Genomic DNA, 19,014 nt, shown 5'->3' with positions numbered 1-19,014 from the left:
AAAGATCATTTCAAACCAAAACTACACCTCAAATTATTCAAAAATCAATCAAAAATCAATCAAAAATGTTTTGAGTCACAGTATGGCTACATCCATGTTCATAAATTTAGAGACTCTGAGAATAACAGTAAAATGAAAAGACCTACAGTATCCCTCTATGACAAAATAAATTTGATCCAAATACAAAAATAATCCAACACACCCATTTATCGGTTCCAAGCCAAGCAATACACTGTATTTTAATTATTCATAATATATCGAGTCACTCTTAACTTGTCAATGTATGAAGCAGTGTGCTTCTCACATAATAGGTAATGCAGCCATCATTATAGAAGAAATAATAATGTAAAACCTGGTGCTTCTTCCCTTTATTTTTTCCCTCGTATGAACATCTGGCATGACTTCCCTTCCGATCTATTATTGAGTTTTGTGGTGCGCACACAGACACACACCCACAGACACACACACACACACACACACACACACACACACACACACGCACACGCACACACACGCACACAGTCACAAGTGATGAATAAGTAAAAGCGACACCACTAGAGTTGGATATGAGCCCAGAGCGAATGACAATCACGCTCTAGCTCTCTCTTTCTCTCTCTCTCTCTATCTCTCTTTCTCTCTTACACCCTCAAAATGTAAAAGATTTGGTGCTCCTCGTCATTGTCTTCCCTTTGGGCAGAGCAAATGATCCCAGCTAATCAATCTCACTCCATTTTCCTGAGAGGCTTCTTCTACTTCTGCTTCTTCTTTTGTGCCCTGTGGGGTGGGGTGGGGTGTGTTTGTGTGTGAATCCATGCTGTTTAACCCCCATGTGAAGACAGATATAAACAAAAAACTAATTAATTGTTAGTTCTGACATGAAAAAAATGTGTACAGATTTCTCACCTACTAGATTCTACGATTTGCACGACTAGGATTACCACGAATGGGTTTTTAAGTTTAGTCACACAAATATAAAGACTAATTATATATCTTAAATCTAGCATCTAGATCTGAATCATGTTTGCAATCGAAAAGTATGTTTTCCAAATTCTGAATCCATGTTTTCATCTGTCTCATGAGCTGGATTTTTCTCCTTCAATCAAATTTCAAGCCACGTACCAAATGGCATAAAAAATTGCGAGGAAAAAAAATAATGTGATGATGTAATAATAATCCGGTTTGGAATTCAAAATGTAGTTGCAATTTCAGGATCTGGTTGAAAAGATTTGTCATTTGTCATTAAACCATAATTTGGTTAATTTTGGTATTTTTAGATCCAGTACATGGATCTGCATATATCTCGACCAGGTTCACAATTGTAACATGACCATTTATCTTTAATTATCCAAGCAACATACTAATGATGCAGTTATTTTTCCTCCTTATTTGGGGTTTTAACTTTTTAATTTAATAAAAGATGATAGACCAGATTCTGAATCCAGATCTAGAAGCCGGCTTATTAAAAGTATTTGGATATTTTTTGTATTATCCAAACTTTATGTATAATACGGTACAGTACAGTTCATGGTCCTAAAATAATACAAATACAGATTCCAAATCTAGAGCCAGATCGGGATTAAAAGTATAAATTAATTTGACCTGGAAGCTCAACACAACTTTCCAATAAAATGAATCACAAATTCAGATTGTTTTAGTATTTGCATTACTAGAAGAAATGATACTTATAAATGACTCATATCCTTTTGTCGAACACACCCGCGCACACATTGACAGTGTCATCCTTCCAGGTGCCCGGAGGGGTGTCACGGTCCAATGTGACAACTGCCCTAATGAGCTCGCCGGAGTGGGTGACCCTGGCGCCCAGCGGGGGAAGTGCTGTCACCATAGCGACAAAGAGGATCTAAGCCATGGTGTCATGTAGGTGAGTTTTACGCACCATAAAAGGAAGTTAAACCAAAAAAAATGCTTTGTTTGCTTTTGGGGATTCATGCACACGCGCATAGTGACATTAGCATGCAAATCTTCCGTTGTTCTTACCAGGCTGAGCAGGTGGCCATTATCTGGGCCCTCGTTCTGAGTCAGTGTTTCCCAATCTTGTCAATTAAGGTGTTTATATGTAATATAGAGTACTGATTTAGTAGTCGATTGGCATATTGTCATTCAAAGAGCCGAGCCACACCTCTGCAAAGAAGGCTGGATGTGTATCAAAGTACTAAATGTTTTTTAAGGTCCTACACAAATGAGTTCATGCTTGTTCGGATGACTATTTGTGAGATTCTGTAAACAAGTAAGGAACTACCTTCCTCCTTCGTGTGTGGTGGATTGGTCTTACGACTCGCACGGTGTTTTTAAGGTTTTTTGAGGGTTTGTAAGGGGAATCATAATCATTTATAAGGGCAGTTATCGGCAGAGGTTGACAGGTATGAGTTCTCCAACAAAAAACAATAAAAGTCCGGGAAATTTTGAGCTTCTTCTTTAGCCTAATAATTACTAGGGCATTAAGTATGACTAAATAGTAATTCACAGTTTGTCTTTAGGGAATTTGAGCAACGATTTAAATGGTAATTATCACTTACCTTCCGGGCGACCAAAAAAACGGCGACCAAAAGACTGGCGACCAAAAGACTGGCGACCAAAAGACTGGCGACCAAAAGACCGGCGACCAAAAGATCGGCGACCAAAAGACCGGCGACCAATCGACCGTGTACCTTCTCCTTAACTTAGTGTGTGAAAGACGTTTTTTTTTATAGGGAAGGTCTTACTATTCCAGTTAAAATGGATTGCACGTCTATCGGTGTCGATGGCAGAAGATGAATCAATATAGTTATAGAGGGTTAGTCAACTCTGCAATTTGATGCAACCCGTTTGGCCGCCGATGTGTGAAATGTAACCCATAAGCGGTTTGGAGTTTTGCTTTAGCAACAAATGGCGGGTGTTAAAATGAGAGAGAAAAGGGGAGCCAGAAGTGATGGGTGGGTGGATGAAGGCTGAGGGTGTGAGGGGTTTAGAGCTGGGAAGAAAAAAAACGGAAAAAGCTTGGGGGCTCCTCTCACTGTGGCGGATGATATGCGGGGTAATGAACTTCCCCACTTTGTGCATGAGAGGCGTGACACTCTCCTCTCTCTTGCTTCAACTGTCAGCAATTTGTGGCCCCCAACACCCCCCACCCGCTTTTCCCGTGGACGAGGCCTCCTCTAATCTCCTTCCATCCACTCCGCGCAAGCCCAAGTGGAGCCTCTGCTGACTTAAAGCCTACGTTTCACTTGTCAGCCTAATGGGGGAAATTTGTAAGGTGTTTAAAATACGGACCCCCAAGTCATCCCACCCACCACCCTAGAGGTGTCAGACTGGTGTCAGGAAGAGAAAGAAGAGGCATCTCAAGAAAGTAAAACTGCAGTCCTGAGAGTCCTGTTTGGGAGTTTTGATTATTTTTAGGAGGATTTTATTCATCCGAACTTCAGATTTTGAGTGGCCAAATTTGGTAATAACCTTTTTTATCTCATAGTGGCGTTGATTTGTGTTGGCTTAATTAAGATGTCATTGGTTATCAGTATGTCCAGAAAATAGTGAACTCTGACAGATGCCATATTAACTACTACGGTCTAATGGTGGTCTTCAGAACAAATAACAGCTTTTGCACTTGCATCCAAACACTGTTACTGTGGAGTTCTTTCACAGTTACAAGGAGAAACCTAAAATTTGCAGACTAAATTCTAGTAGTATTTCGCCTCAGCGTCTATATAAAGCGCCAGGAAGAACTGGAGGATACCTGATGGGATCTGCTTCGGTGGTAGACCAACACAGATGCGTTGACAGCACTTGGCATTGTTGTCCTGCGGCTGCGAGAGGCAGTAGTCTCTCATCGTGCATGAATAATTAAAACCTTTGCTGTCTTGCAGGGTCAGCGACCAATAAGCAGGCAAGGTCGGAGCAGGGGGGGCAGTGTTTTGAAGTGTGCTTGCGTGTGCGTACATGCGTTCGTGTGTCACACAGATGAAAGTGTCGTGTTGAGATTGGATGGGAGGAAGTAGAGCTGGTACATTGAGATGATGTAGCGCTTTAGAATAGATTGAAGGAAGGGTGGGAGGCTGTTTGCATTGATTGCAAAATGGGTTTGAGCGCCTGTCGGAGAAGCTGGTACGGTTTACTGAATGACCACGACTGGCCGAAATAAGCCTAAAATGGAAAAACTCCTGATTTTTTGTTGTTGTCTTACTAGTATACAAATTTACAATTTAGTTATCTAAATTATAGACGTATTTGGGATATTTTTGCCCCAAAGTTGGAACCAAATCTTTGAACCACAATTTCCAATTAGGCACTCCTCTACTATTCCTTGCACGTCCAAAATCTGGCCATCTATTTTGTAATACCAATAGTATGATGATGTGCGATAATGATGTGCGCATAACTCCTACAATGTTCGAACAGTTATAGTGGCTTTAAATATCATGAAGCTACATTACATTACAATCCGTTACCTTCTTCATATTTAAATGAGTTGAGGGGTTCCACATAGTAAGCAGTTGTGATTCTTAGCATCAATAACAAAGCTTTTTTAAAGGAAGGGCAATGTGAATAACTACAAAATTCACCAGTCAACACTTTTTCTTCTTTTGTTTAAATGATGTACCAAAACCTAGGCTTCAACTCCACTATGAGCAACAGCAACATCTTACTTTAACCGTACTGCCTTGAATCTTAACGGTAGGCTGGAATGACCTCAGCTTGGTGTCCACATTGGGTCCACTCTCTCGCTCTCACGCTAATCATCAATTGGCAGCCGCGTGGCCACGGATTAGACGCAGGAAGAAGAACGTGAAAAGCTTTGGATGCACAATGCGACGAGCTGCCGTCACGTGTGCCTGTTACAATCGGGAGGGAAAGAGGTGGCGTGTGTGTGATGCTGGTCCAACACTGCTTGCTGAAGGCACAATAGGACCATTTCCAGATTGGAGTGTGTGTGCCTGCCTGTACTTCATGTGTGCTTTATGTGATTGCGTGTGAAGTGTACGATCGCTTGTGCCTCCTTGGCAACGTTGTTTTGCAAAAGGCTATCACTGCGCATCATGTTCAGCCCTTGATATCAAACATGCATATACACACACATACGCTTATCCCCCCTCCCTTATTGCACGTCTAAAAATAGACAGACCCCATTTTTTTTTTCTCAATCATCTGTCCGATTCTCAAAGGCTGGGTTAACTGCGGACCTTCCTTTTGAAGTGCATTAATTCTCAGGAGTTGGAATTTTGAAAAAAGTATCTTTCATATTTAAAAAAAAAAATTATGAATCATTTCATCCTACCATTGTGACTTTAACTCATTTAATATCTTCATGGCTTTTTTCGATTATGATCATTTAACCACTCTTTTTTTGGGGAGGGGATTATTTTACAATGAACCCACTTCTTTGCCTTTAACTTGGACTTGTTGGAAAAAGCGTCCTCGATGACCTTGTTTTGCAGTAGGCTATCACCACGGATCTTGCTCACCCCTCGCAATCAGACAAACACGCACATTTTCCCGCATCCTCATTGCATGTCTAAAAATAGATCCATCCCCATTTTTTCCTCTGAATGATCTGTCTGCTTCTTAAAGGCAGTGAGACAGGCAGGGTTAACTGCAGCCCATCCTCTGAAGTATGCACACGCACACACACATACACACACCCCTTCCCCATTCAGGGTGCAGATGGCAGCCAGTGTGTGTGAGACAAGAGACTTGAGCATCTCTGCTCATTGACATGCAGGCCGTGCTTCCAGTCTGGAGGAGCGAGCTTGGCACACCAACCGCTGTCAAAGCAAACCATGTTGCACCTCACGTTCCCCCTTGTAATTTCTACCCCTCCCTTCTTTTTCTCACCTCCCTTCAACAACATTATGGAGCGGAGCACACCTTGGCTCTAATCTGACCCGCCACACATCAAATACTTGCACTCGTCAAGGGTCGTCTGAGGTAACGTGGCGCGCAGACAAACACGCATTTGCGACTGAACCACTCCAATCCAATTTTGCTGGGGTACTGCAGATATTGGAAGGGCCAACCAGATTGCTAGAAACAATGAATGCGTTTACACGCATACATTCCTCTCGATTCCTTAACGTTTAATGAATGTTACTGCTCTCTGTGGGGAGGTTGCATTTTCTTGAATTTGGCTCTTGGGATACTTCAAACAAAAAATAACTCAAATTAAATATACTGCAGTTGTGTGATATCTCCCTGTATGCATCTGTAATCTTGCAAACACAGTCTACAGTAAGAGGATGTGATGTAACAAATGCTACAGCTAGGATTTGTGTTCCCAGATAGGAAAATTGGGATATTTTATAGTGTCCATTTTGCATAAAAGTGAGTTTTCAGAACAAACCGTGTTAATTTGTACACGCCCCTTCCTCGCACTCCTTAAATTGTCCTACGCAGTTGATTTTTTTTCTACATCCACGCTGTGTTAATACTAATTACCATTACTAGTCATAAATTGGGATAATGCTCCTGCTGCCCTGCTTAATCCTCTGTGGGGACAGCGGCGACCGGCTGGCCAGTCGGTCAATGCGGGCTCAGACAAAGTACCGTCTATCAAACTGTTCAGCTAGGCCTTGGTAATAATTGGGTTAGAATAAATGAGGCTTGATTTTTTTGGGAGAGAAGAAAGAGGTGAGTTTGCCAGCAAAAAAAAACAGTCAATGGCGGTTCAATAACTGAGGGAGCCAAACGGTTAGAGGAGTGTTCTGAATAAAGATGAGTGTGTTAGCATTCACAGACACAGCAGAAAAGTAAGGAGAAAGAACTTTCAGTTATTCTTTTCATTCCAGCAAATGGATTGTATTTAAAGACAATTTTGTTTTATAGAGAAGCCTAAATGTTCTTAGTTGGGCTTTGCAACTAATTACGCCTCTATGGGGATTTCAGAGATTTCAATTACGCAATTAGTTGACTTTGGCTCTTTTTTAGGTGCTTTTATTTTTTATTACGATCACACACGTCCTCCACTTTTTAGGAATCTTTATTTTCTTTTTTCCGACCATTTTTCTGAATCAGATCGCTAAAGGATTTAGAGCCTGAAATGGATGTTTTGTCATCTTAAATGGTTTTACAGGCTTAAATTGATTTTTTAGGGCCAATTTCTTTGACTTTGAGAAGGCTTTAGTACAGTATATCCTTTGTGGAGGGCTTAATTATTATTATTTTTACAAAAACTCAAATAGATTCCATATATGATATTTATTCACCTTTTATTTTGGAAATATTCTTACATTTCATGGCAAATAGCAGTTTTTGAAGAGACAATGTTTTAACATCATTGTATTCAAGTGTGTAGTTATTAAAGTTTTTTAAAATACATTATTGCTAGTTACCTCTGTTAAATAGAAGGGGACTTTTGTTGTCATTACAGCACAATTATGGTGCATAAATATGCTCAAAAATAGATCATCTTCCCCATATGATCATTCCAGAAGTCGGTTGATGTGGCACCGTGAAGCATGAGTGATGCATTGAGCGTGGCTGATTTGAAACTTTATCATCATCCACGCTGAAACAATATGTTTCTCCCACGCAGTCACACGACAAGGTAGCTACACTTAAAACCGTCTTATTTCATCATATGCCATGCTCCTCATATTTATTGGAGCGAGGCGTTCCTTGGTGCGGAGAGGAGATTAACACGGTCGTCTTTGAGAACGGGAATCGGTGGATGGGATGTGGTCATGTGTTGCGTGCTCCCTAAAGTCCCACGTAATCAGCTTTTTGAAACAATATAAACGTTTCGCCTTTCACTGGGTTCCGCTTTTAAGACACAATGATGAGGGGGAGATACCGTGTTGTCGTTTTTATGGATGTAGCATAAAATGATAGTTCTGTTTGTGTACGGAACAGATTTGGCTTCACTTGTTTGGATTGTTTTTGGATGAATAAAATCCTATGTTGTGATTTCAGGCAAAATCCAATGCTTCATTTGAGATTAATCTGCAGTTTGATCAGGTTTTGTTGAGGAAATTGCACATATGAGTGACAGCAGAATAAGACACTGACTTTAATGGGAGAAAAAGAGGCTATTTTGTGGCCGGCTATACAGGAAGATGATATCAAAGATGTTTTGTCACCTGGAAGTCGATTAGATTAGAAGATTGCTGAGCGGATAAGATAATTTTTAGAAGCGTAAACATATACAATGGATTGGAGTTGAAGCAATGTAGAAAAGCCAGATGTGTGTGTGTGTGTGTAAAATAAAATTTATTAATCAGTTTTTTGTTAGGAAAAAATATATCACTACAATGATAAATATGGGCTCTTTCAAATTAGGAAAACATTCTACAGGTAATCAACTGGATGACACAATCTAAGATTAAAAATCAGGTGCACACTTTTTGAGTAAATGTGGTCTGACTACATTTTGCAAGGCAGTAGATGCAATGCGCTTTATCTCGAGTGTTTACTGATGACAATGTTTATACCATTTTCAAATGACCATATAGCTTGTTTAGTCCCTGCATGATATACACTAAGCCTACAAAGCGCAGTGTTCTTTATAGTGGGAGTTTATCTGAAGGTTGAGACTCCATGGATCAGGATGAAGTCTTCTGAACTCTTGAACCCTCAATGCAAATACAGCTTTAAAACTCACAAGCGCGTGCACACGGTCACAGAGGCGTAACGAAGCGTGCACTATATATATTTAATCTCCCCACAACCAATGAAGCAGAATAATTTATTATGTCAATTTAGCCCAATCCATATCTCCCATGCTTGTAAAGGGGCAGCTTTTTATTGCCCCCTATTATCATCATTACCAGTCTGCTGGAGTGTGAAATTCACTTGTGCTGCCTCTCCAATGGCTGCAGTCCATAAATTCACCCTCTTTGTGCTTCTCCCCTTTATTTATTTATTCCTGGCTTCCTTAGCTTTTATTTGTATGGTAATATTTGAGAAGGATGCGTGGAGCTGAATGAAATTCCCACATTAACCCCCAAAACAAAAGGTGGCGTGTAGAATACCTACGAATGCATTTAGGAGGGGAGGGCACAAATGTGTCACAACATACATTGCTGAATTGATTTTTAATCTTATGGGAAAGAATCACACAATTATATGGGTCAAAATGAATCAGACAGTTTACACAATCAAAGCAATACAGGAAAACATGATTACAACTGAATGCAACTCAACGTTAAGCAAAGAACAACCACAAATTAATCATATAAGTAAAGTAAAACACTGAATACTAATCAAGGAAGAAAGATGGATTTCATAATTAAGTTGCCATGACAGAGGGCTGGAAGTTATTCATCATAACTGGCAACGAATAAGTTAAAAACACAGCGACATTGGCATTAATTTCAAATGTTTGCTTTCCTTGTTCTGTTTAATTGAACAGGAACCGCTGCATTCATAGAAAAAAGCTTTAATCATCAGCAGGTGGATGAACAGAAAGGGAAAATGGACAACAAATAATTGAAGGATAGACGAGAAAGGGTGGGACCAAAGGATAAGCGGAGAGAACGCATACAAAATGACTGCCATGGCAACCTGCCGCAGGTATGATGCAACTTGCCAGTTGCCTAATACGGCCAAATTGGCCTCCACTCGATCTCTCGACAATCCCATTAAGCGACGGGAGCCTTAGTTTTATCAGTCGTAATCAGAGAGCCATTTATAATAAAGCTGGTCCGGCTCAATTTTCTGCCTCCGCTCTGACCTGCCACCTCCCTTAACCACTTAGTGCGTTAGACGCGTTATCATAATGATATCGTTGTCACACAATGCTTTTATTGAGCTTTTCTAAACTAAAAAAAACATTTAAATCATACTTTGAAATTAGATCAAGTCCTTTACCATCCTGATTTAACATCAACTGACTTCTGACTCTCATTTGTATTATAAATGAGAAATTGACAATTGATAGTGTCTCCTTGCAGATGCAGGGTGCCGTATTTCATTGTTTCCAAGAAGCGCTTGCTTTTGATGCAATGCATCACAAATGAACATGTTTAATACTTTAACATGACTGAATAATGAATTATCCAAGTGAATAATTTTGAATGTAGGTGGGAAGGGTGAGCTGAGATTGTCCCTTTTGTACTACATTTTTGGGGGATGGGAGGGATCTCAAAAAAGGGAAAATCAGCCATAGTGCTAGAACAATGAATTTCCACCACTAGCAGTTTAAAAATCCCATTTTGAAGCTATGGCAAGCTTACTGTTTGCAAATCATATCTTCATTCAGTTGTTGCGCTCCATGTATCCTTCACCATCTAAATTGACCTTTTTCTTCCCAAAATTCCCACTGCTTTTAGTCGATCCTAACCCTTTCTGCCCCAAACAACATATCGGGAACATTCAGCAACAAACAGTAATACTACTCCCTTCGTATGGATATCCTGGTTTAAAAAGTTAGTGGCGGAGGACTGCACTGTTTTCAAAAATAGTATTCACAGGATGCCACCTATTGTATGATGTAAATATGTGACTATAGCTGTTATTTTGTTTATACCATGGGAAGTCAGGTTGACATCGTTGTAGTTTGCCCCTTTCAAGTTTTGCTGCTGACATAGTTTGCAAGACTTTGTCCAATACGTCTTCTTGGCACACATTTTCACCTGTTCTGGACCTTCTACTGACCCACCTGCGTGTGTGTGTGTGTGTGTGTGTATGTATGTATGAATATGTGTTTGTGTGTCTGTCTGTCTTTCAGCTATGCAAACATTCACTGTCACTCATTTTTGCTTGTCAAAAGAAATATATTTAAAAAAACTTCTTCCCTTTGGCTTGACACCCATCACCCAAACAGGCCATGCCCTTTTTGTCCCAAAGTACATGTCCCACTTTGCCTTCTCCAGTGACTGCGAACAAGGAGAGAGGATGCTGATGCTTTGATATATTAGCTTGTTGTTTGACACAATGATGACGTGGGACATTCAGATGTCTATCTCAGTAGAAAGGACAGGAAGGACAGAAATTCACTGGACTCTCACGTTGACCAAAGGGCAAGCCGTATAGTGCTGATATATGGTGTCATGAGAGTCACTATCTGAGAGCCATAGCTACATATTTTTATTCATTTTTAATCCTTATTGAGTCTTAAAACCAATGTACATAGCTAACAATGACGTTTGTCATATCATAATCCTCAAGACAAACCAAAAAGCCGCTCCTCTTTTTTGGTACGACTCGGTAAACAAATGCAAGGGTCCCTCTGTCGACAAAGTGGGAGTTACACCTCCGTTTCGATGAATTATGCAGTCATTGGCTCATGCCAAACGATTCGAGGGATTTGGCTCTCTCGCCGTAGTAGTAAACACTGCATGATTTATCAAAGACTCGATGCAGTTTGAATGTTTGCTGCAGAGGACGGCGAAGGGTTGGCAAGTCTCGAATCACTACAAAGGCTTCCTCGCTAATGCCGGATGGCGTCACCCCTGTCCGGTGAGGTCATACTTTGTAAGCAGCGGCGATAAAGTAAATTCTGCGCTCACACGGGCCTCCTTCAGGTGTCGTTTGTTTCTTTCCGCTCTGCGTGCCCCCTACATGGGCTTTGTCGTGATCTCACCGTGTTACTCTGAGTCACGGTGCGGTGTGATGTCATGGCCATGAATGTTTGACCAGAATTTTTACACTGTTTCAATTAGACCACAATCTGTCAGCCCCAAGCATCGTCTCGCTACCAAAACCTCTGGAAAATTCACCTTGTATTGTCAGCCTGAACTAGGCTGAAATGTAGTATACTTGCCTACCTTAGAATTCTAAAACTGGGGGTTTGAATCTGGAAATAATTGCTCATGAACTCATTTGCTCTCATCGCCATTTAAACTGGGAAGAGTGGCACTGATAATTGATCAAATCCTCGTCGATTGCCGTCAACGAGCTATACATAAAGTTCTTCAGTCTTTGTAATTAATTTAATATTGCCTTTCAAAGCTTTTTGAAATTTCACTCTATAGGAAGGAAAAAACTAGTTTTATGAAAATCACTTAATGAATCCAGAAATGATGGGCATTCCATATAAATACTTTATTTTATGTTTCAATGCACTCAAACTTTATTTTACGTTGGCATCGTGACATGACGGATTGTTGTTTTTTTATGGTTAGATTTGACAGATGTTTGGACTTAAACTCCCAATGCGGTAAACTTTAAGTGGCAGGCAGCTATTGGGCGGCAGCCATAATATTCTTAATCACTCTAACACAGAACGCCAAAAATGAATTTTGCCCAATGTACTTCTGAGTGCCCCCTATAGATACCGTCCCTCCTGGCTATTCTAAAACAGGATCAGTATGAAGTCTGAATTGGCAGCGCTTGCAAATCCTCCCTCGGTTGTTTTGAGAGGTGCATCATCCAGGTGCCTGTTGTCTTTGCGCTGCCTCCATGTGGGACTTTCTATCGAGGGTTCAAACAATGGCTGTGCACGTGCGCGTTGAGGAACTCTGGCGTTGCGGTAGCGCATGCTGCAGCTGCTGTAGGGCACCACTGCGGGCCAAAGCTGCTCGCTTGCTTGAGTCATGTGAGCCCAAATCTGTGTTTGGAGGGAGAACAGCTTGTCTCCAGTTGTGCCTTCCCAGGCTATGTGAGCATTTCCAGAACTGCTCTCCATTTTTTTTTACTTCACTATATATGGAAAGTAACCCAAAAAAGAGTCAAATATACATAGCAATGTTTTGTTTAGAGGTCATGTGATGACCCAGTTGAGTTCAATGTATGACTCAGAATGCGCTATCATGATATCGTCTTCACCACTGCAGCTAATTAATGATGAATGAAGTCAGCATGACTTTGTGTGATGACCTAAGCTGAATGGCTCATTGGGTCATGGTTGCATCATATTTTATTTAGATGCCTGTATTATAAACGACATCGACAGCCCTGCTCTATTTCCACACGTTGCTCGCGACTCAGTAAACAAGTAGTCGCTTAAAATAGTCATGGAATAAGACTACAGTGGATATTAACTGTTTCACGAGGAATGTCGGCAATTGATGTTCAAGCCATTTCAACCGTGATGAACGGGGCTAAGTTTAGCATATGCAGATCCCAAAAATGAACTGCATGCATCTGTTTCGTGATGCTTAGGCGGACATAAACTGAGCTCAAGAGGAAATGATCTAATATCATTGATGCGTTTCTAAGAATTCCGCTACATCAGCAGCCAACTGGCTACCATCGAAACCTGCTTAATGATTTTGACTTGTAACTCCTTGCATGAATAACTAACTAATCGCAACCATTGCCCTGTATTTCTCATCGCATTACAATCTCCTCCAGTAATTGTCCCTCATTAGGAGTGAATACTCTCAAGTTCTTCACACAGTTAGGTGGCAACGACTGGTGTTCTGAGTAATATATGGCTTACTGTTATCGTGGTATGGACTGCGTGCATTTTGTGGAAACCAAATCTGTGTATGTGAGACGGTGTGAGGTCTGAGGCCAACATTTATCTCTTTAATTAATGCCCTAAAAAGTCTAGATGCACCTTTTACAGTATCCTTAGTTTTTTTTCTTCTTTTTTTTTCCAGAGACTCGCTCAAAGGGCGATGAGGACTGTGCATTCAAGTGTAGGTCATCTCGGGCCAGTGCTATACACTTGGCGTGCGACAAGGGATTTTTTATGGTTCATAGGCAGCGTTCAACCGTAACACTTCACAAGATTCTTCCGCTAAAAAGACATTAGAAAGTTGGAAGGTAGAAAAAGTTTTTACCTCCACTTCTAACGGTAAACTTTGCAAAAAAAGTTGTCAGATAATATACTGATTTCGGAATTATATTGTGGGATATGTAGCATAGATTTGTTCACTAGTCTCATGGGAAAAAAGGAATTCAGTAAAGTAGGTGATGCTTCAACCACCTTTCTAACTACTTTTCCATTTTTCAGAATGTAGAAATTGCTCTACAATAGACGAATGTGTGTGTTCTTGATATGCAAATAACTGCTGAGCTTTGATTGGAAAAGGCCACCTGGCCATACTAGACATATACACAACACATCCATTTAATGGTCTTTCTTTCCAATGTGGAGGCCAATGGGCTCTTAATTGTACTGTGTGAAGTAATCACATTTTCCATCTTTTTCTTCTCTTGATTTTGTCTTTGTATTGCAGTCTCTACACAATTTCAAGGTTTTGAAAATAGACTTCCTTGCCCCTCATCTCTATTTGAGTAAAACCAAGTCTTTTGGCTTTCCCAGCAAAAAAAAATATTCCACAATCTTATTGAGCGGATAAATGGGATAAAATTACCTCAAGTCTTTCATAATTTACAATTCCATGTCAACTGCTATACAAATATATTTGTGTTCCTTACTGTTTGAATGCAGAACAATGGTCCAAAAATGGAACCAAGGGGAAAGGCACATTTTATTGTCTTGTTTTTGTTGATTTGTGTGGTTTTGTCACTGTGTTCCAATTGCTGCTGTTTGATGACAACCATGTATATCCCTTTTGTTGTTAAAACTGAAGATTATTTCATAAAACAACACTAGCATAAACCTTCTTTATGACAGCCATCGCTGTAGGTTGTAAAAACAATATCACAGGCAAGTCATTTTTATCTCTGCCTAATGGTTTTTAAGCTAAAATTGCATATTTATACAGATCTCAGGATTTCAACATAGCATTAACATTTTACATTTAAATCAGCACAGTTATTTTATGGATAGCTTATATACCCACCTGATTTTGACTTTAGACTAAGTTCAGTAAAATAATATATTTTTTGTTATTTATGTCAATTGCCTCACGTATATCTACTTAATCTCCCCTTAAACTGCAGTCTGGAAGAAAATAATCTATTTTGCTTGCTGTTCCAGTGTCATTTTGCGCGCCACAGGGAATAGGATGCTTACGAAAACTACACAAGCGAGGTTAGCCTTACATCCATCCGAATGAAACCTTAAACCGAATTGAAAACCAAAGTGTGTGTAGTGACACACAAAGTGACAAAAGCCTCCAAAGCGCATCCCTTTTGCCTCAAAGCTTGTCCCCTTAATAATATATCAGGCCATCAATAAAACCCTTTTGAGCTCCCCTATTAAGTGAGGCTCCTACATCTCAGTAAGAGGATCAGATGTTAGTCAGAAGAAAAGGTGAGAAGAGCAACAGACTGCCATGATGAAAAAAGATAACGAGAAATACGTGCGGTTAGAAGCCACAGACAAAAAAAAAGTGTGGTACCAGTAGCAGCCTCTGGAAAATATATCTGGTTCAAACAGAGTCCAAAGGTAAAGCGCAGGGGATTGATTATACGATGAAGCACAGACAATAAATCTTACCCACATTGTGTAATCTTACAATTCCCTTGGGATTTGCTTGAAAAAAAAAATGAGTTCATCGTCAATATGGTGATATTTCTCTCCATTTCCTGTTTTTCTTATTTTTCTTTTTTTAATTCCCCGCTGACACATTGCTCACAAGATGGGAATTCTCTCTGAGCCTGCACTGCACCGCACTGTTGATTCATATTTTTCCTCTGTATGATTCAGAATTTTCGTGTCACCGGCTGAAAATGAATATCAATACCTGTCTCGTCGGCATCAAGTCCAATTGGCCCGCCAATGTTCCTCGCGTCTGATTAAGACCTGCCAGCCGTTGACTTTTATTGGGCGCGTAATGGCGCAGAACCGAAACATTAATCAGGAACAATGGAGCCGTGTGCTGTACAAGGCTATTAGGCAGCGCGGAGGGGCGGGCGGGGGGGAGCCGTGTGGCTGCACAGAGTAGGTGTCAGAATGAACTGTCACCTCTCCGGGGTAATGAGTGTTCTTACTGGAAGGAAATTGTTTTTGTTTAGTTATTGAGGTCGTGGTGCTGCATCGCAATGTGAGCAATCTAATGAGAGTCGATACGAGAACTGACAATTGCTGCCTTTGCAGGCGTGATAACGCCTGGGTTTGCTTGTCACAAGTCAAATCTGGGAGGAGGCAGGTTGCACGTACCAGGAGGTGCAACATAGATAGCCACCTCCCAATAAAGGTTTAACTGGAATCGACTGGCAGTGAACTTAAAATGAAGACATTTATGACTGTGAATGGAACTGCAACATCATCATTCACCTTACAGCGCTTCCCATAAATTTGGAGTTTGGGCTCATTGTGTCCTCGACCAGGTGCCGATGATCTCACAGCGAACCTGTGAGTTTGGCAAATCTGTCCACTGTATAATCCGCTAATGTTCATAATCCCTAGGAGTGGGGTCACATTTAAAAAAAAAATGGATGAGAAATTAATCTTCTGTCAGGTAGAACAATCTGTCTGCACCCGCAATATCCGGCCTGGCAAAGCCGAAGCCTGCTGTTCATGTGCACAAAACAAGAACCAAATCGGAATGCCAAATCTGGTCTCTTTTGTCCCAAACTACAAATAGCCCTTTTGTCCTTGACACCGTAGGCGATTACTGTCTGGATTTATTGTTTGATAATTAAAATGGATGCAATTTTTATTTTTTCAATATTTTCATCATAGATGTCATGTGAGTGCAAATGGTTGTGTGTTTCTATGTGTGCCCTGCAACTGACTGGCGATCAGTTGAGGGTGCAGTTCGCGTTTGGCCTGTAGTCAGCTGGGATAAGGATCTGGATCCCCCTGACAAGGATAAGCAGTGTGGAAAATGAATTAATAGACTATATATGCACTAACACTATCAATGTGATTGGACAGTGAGGACTCAATCAGAATCGTAGCTCTTCATGGGATGAGAATAGTCGCAGATTTGTAACATAAAATGAATCACAAGTGGAATTGTGTCATGAATCCATCATGTATTTGCCCATATATGCAGTTACCATGTGAATGTCATCGTATTTACTCGAGTGCATTAACATTTTGGTGGTGTTCTGCTTTCACAGGAGGCAAAAACGGCCTATGCAAAGCACTTCTTATACCAGCCAGACATCGTCTTTTCAAGTTGAAAGAGACATCAGGATTATTCTTTTTTCCTGAAAAGAGAGATGGAAGAAAGCACGATAGGATTCATTCACAGGTGAAAGTCCTCATTATTTTTTATTTGTATTTCTGACAAGCCCCCCCTTACAAAGCAATTGGAGATCTTTTCCGTGTTTAAAAAACTACAAAAATATCATTTCTTCAACATATTAATAGTGAACAATATTACCAGATTTATTAGAAATCTAGAATGAAAATGTCCAAAAAAAATCTTAGTCAGTCTTTCAGTCTGGCCATGAATAAAATAAAGTTGTTTCAGTATATTTATACTTACTAGAATGCTTCCATCAGCAGAAATTCCAACCTTCCATTCGATTGACATTTTAGAGCGAATCTATTCATGAAACCGTACATTTACATTGAGGTAGATTCGATTGTATAGCCTAGTAAGCCATGTTCAGATTCACATCAGTGACACGCCCACAACATGCATGTATGCATCCAAATCCCCTCTTTTGTCTGTGTAAAATTGCATATACGAGCCCCGCAATGGACACGGATGCCTTCCCTGTGAACATTCGGGATTAAGAGCATTTCTATCTCTGCGTGCACGTGTTCCGGAAGCCGAGGGGTGCTATACGACATGTTTAATCTTTAATCAAGGGGACTGAATTACACATTATAAGGTGGGATCCAGTGGAATTATACGTCTCCTAAAATCACTGCTGGTACTTTAATGCATTCTGATGCAGTTGTCATGGCAGCTTGCTCATTGCACTAGTTTTACCTGCAAAATTCACAACAATAGAAGTCCACTCTTTTGATGTCATGCTTTCTGGAAAATGAAAGGATATTATATATATATATATATATATATATATATATATATATATATATATATATATATATATATATATATATATATATATATATATATATATATATATATATATATATATATTTCTTTATGCATATAAATTACGATACATGTGCAAAAAGATGTTTTAAAGGGAAATTTAACATCTAGTATAAATGACCGATTTGCTCAAGACTTTTTCTCAATTTAAGTAAGCCAATTGTACTTAAAAAATCTATATATATTTGATAGTGGAGGAAATAGTACAGCCATCCATCCATTTTCTCTGGTTCAAAAACCGGATGGCATTGCTAATAAGTGCACCCTTCTTGTCAAGTCCGTTATGACAATGGCTATCAATGAGGGTATCAGAATGCTCAGCCAATCTGTGATTGGCTAAAATTGTTCCTTGTAGTTACAAAATGACTGTCCCCATGGGATGTTGCCACTTCCTGGAAATCCTGGCTTTTATTGAGGGTTTTCCTCAACTGTTGCACATCAGTAAAATGAATTTCTGTATTTTTTCAAAATTGAGGTACAAAAATACATGAATGTGGTTATTGCACTTAATAGCATCTCTTTCACTACCTCTAAGTACTCTTAAGAGAGTGAGACATTCAGGTAAATCGTGCCAGCTCTCCCGATTCCTGCATTTTAGTGCAGTGTGTGTAATTGCATTGTGCCACAGCCCAATTATTTCTGCCGGTTTTCCCAATGTTTGAGAGGCGAGTGGAAGTTCGCTCTGGCTGGATAAAAAGCCGTTAAAAACCATCTCCGCTTGCGGCGATTTGTCAGTGTGATGAAGGCTAATTCCTCCTCTTATTTTGTCTCGCTGTGAATTGTGAGAACAAGAGAGTGGGACATCAAAGTCAAATTTTTTCTTTTTTTTTTTTCTTGTAGTGTTACTTTGCTTCAAGTTGAAGGAGATCATGCTGGCGGAATTCAAAATGAATGCACCACCGCCACTCCTTTGTCCATTTCACCCGGCTTTGCAGAGTCACGCCGGCGAGAGGACTCGGCCTCCACACGTCACGTGCAATGAGCTACTGCAAGTATGTTTTTTTTTCTTTATTCCAAAGGAGGGGCAGCTTTCCTCGTTTTTTCCTCTCCTGGTTCATTCCTGACCTTCAGGAACACACCTTTCTCCTCATCATTCTCATCGCAAATGAGAGAAGAAAGGTGAAGTTGAACAGACAAAAAATTGGGCCCCTTGTTATCCCTGTACTGAATGTTGACCAGGGTGGATAGAATTCCGCATTAGGATGAAATGCAAAAGGGGGGAACTCACACTTACTAGTCACTTGATTAGGTACACAACCTTTTTAAT

General features: G+C 40.2%; 1 protein-coding gene across 3 annotated transcripts in view; it reads left to right on the top strand.

Annotated features, from left to right (window-relative positions):
• Positions 1–19,014, top strand: part of stxbp6 (syntaxin binding protein 6 (amisyn)) — a 91,707-nt gene that overhangs the window by 55,133 nt on the left and 17,560 nt on the right. For all 3 annotated transcript variants that reach the window (XM_077620390.1, XM_077620392.1, XM_077620391.1), the window contains exons 8-10: positions 1,749–1,882; positions 16,795–16,928; positions 18,588–18,739. The gene's annotated coding sequence lies outside the window, so the exon portion shown is untranslated. The remainder of the gene's footprint in view (positions 1–1,748; positions 1,883–16,794; positions 16,929–18,587; positions 18,740–19,014) is intronic.

This window comes from Stigmatopora argus, chromosome 15, assembly GCF_051989625.1.
Source record: "Stigmatopora argus isolate UIUO_Sarg chromosome 15, RoL_Sarg_1.0, whole genome shotgun sequence".
In the NCBI taxonomy this organism is placed as follows: Eukaryota; Metazoa; Chordata; class Actinopteri; order Syngnathiformes; family Syngnathidae; genus Stigmatopora; species Stigmatopora argus.
The sequence above is the reverse complement of the archived record's forward strand: the minus strand, read 5'-3'. Positions and strand labels throughout refer to the sequence as shown.